Source organism: Elaeis guineensis, chromosome 16 (genome assembly GCF_000442705.2).
Source record: "Elaeis guineensis isolate ETL-2024a chromosome 16, EG11, whole genome shotgun sequence".
Classification (NCBI taxonomy): domain Eukaryota; kingdom Viridiplantae; phylum Streptophyta; class Magnoliopsida; order Arecales; family Arecaceae; genus Elaeis; species Elaeis guineensis.
Genome location: NC_026008.2, coordinates 1,220,928 through 1,222,386, shown reverse-complemented (window position 1 = coordinate 1,222,386; position 1,459 = coordinate 1,220,928).

The window sequence follows — 1,459 nt, the reverse complement described above, 5'->3', positions numbered from 1 at the left end:
GGAGCCGGACTCCGTCGCCAACCTCGACTGCCGGTAAGCTCCGTCCGGACTCCTATGGGAGCCGGACTTTGCGCCTGACTCTAATTGCAGGGGACTCCGCCCGGACTCCTACGGGAGCCGGGCTCCGCCCGCGACTTCAACTCCGAGAGGACTCCGCCCGGACTCCTACGGGAGCCGGGCTCCGCCCACGACTCCAACTTCAAGAGGGACTCCGCCCAGACTCTTACGGGAGCCGGACTCCGTCGCCAACCTCGACTGCCGGTAAGCTCCGTCCGGACTCCTATGGGAGCCGGACTTTGCGCCTGACTCTAATTGCAGGGGACTCCGCCCGGACTCCTACGGGAGCCGGGCTCCACCCGTGACTTCAACTTCGAGAGGACTCCTCCCGGACTCCTACGGGAGCCGGGCTCCGCCCACGACTCCAACTTCAAGAGGGACTCCGTCCGGACTCCTACGGGAGCCAGGCTCCATCGCCAACCTCGACTGCCGGTAAGCTCCGTCAGGACTCCTATGGGAGCCGGACTCTGCGCTTGACTTTAATTGCAGGGGACTCCGCCCGGACTCCTACGGGAGCCGGGCTCCGCCCGCGACTTCAACTCCGAGAGGACTCCGCCCGGACTCCTACGGGAGCCGGGCTCCGCCCATGACTCCAACTTTAAGAGGAACTCTGCCAGGACTCCTACGGGAGCCGGGCTCCGCCGACAATTTCGACCGCAAGTAGACTCTGCCCGGACTCCTACGGGAGCCAGGCTCAATCCTCAACATCAACTGCTGGTAAGCCTTGTCCGGACTCCTACGGGAACCGGACTTCGCCTTCAACTTTAATTGCAGGAAGACTTCACCCGGACTCCTACGGGAGCCGGGCTTCGTCCTCAACTCCAACGGCTGCAGAAAGACTCCGCCCGGACTCCTACGGGAGCCGGGCTTCACCCTCGACCCCAACGGCTGCGAATAGACTTCGTCCGGACTCCCATGGGAGCCGAGCTCCGTCCACGACCCCGTCTGCAAGTAGATTCCGTCCGGATTCCTACAGAAGCCAGGCTCTGTCTTCTATTCCGACCGCGGAAAGACCTCGTCCAAACTTCTACAAGCACCGAACCTCGCTACCGTCTCTAACCGAACTTTGACCGATCAATCTGGACTCCCTGGCAGGCCACAGTAACGGACAACACTGCTCCACTCCCTGCGGCGAACCCTACGCAGCTCCATTACTCCCTAACAGACCGTATTAACGGCCATGATTCTGCTCCACTCCCTGCGGCGGATCCTGTGTGATTCCACCACCCCCAGATGAGTCACGGCAGCAGACGCCGCTCCACTCCCCGTAACTGATCCCACGTGCCGAGCCATGGCGATAGCCACGACCCCACTCCATTACTCTCCGCAATAAATTCCTCCTGACTCTGTTGCCCTCTCTATCTATAAAAGGGAAACCCCAGATACGTTATTCTATAAGCTC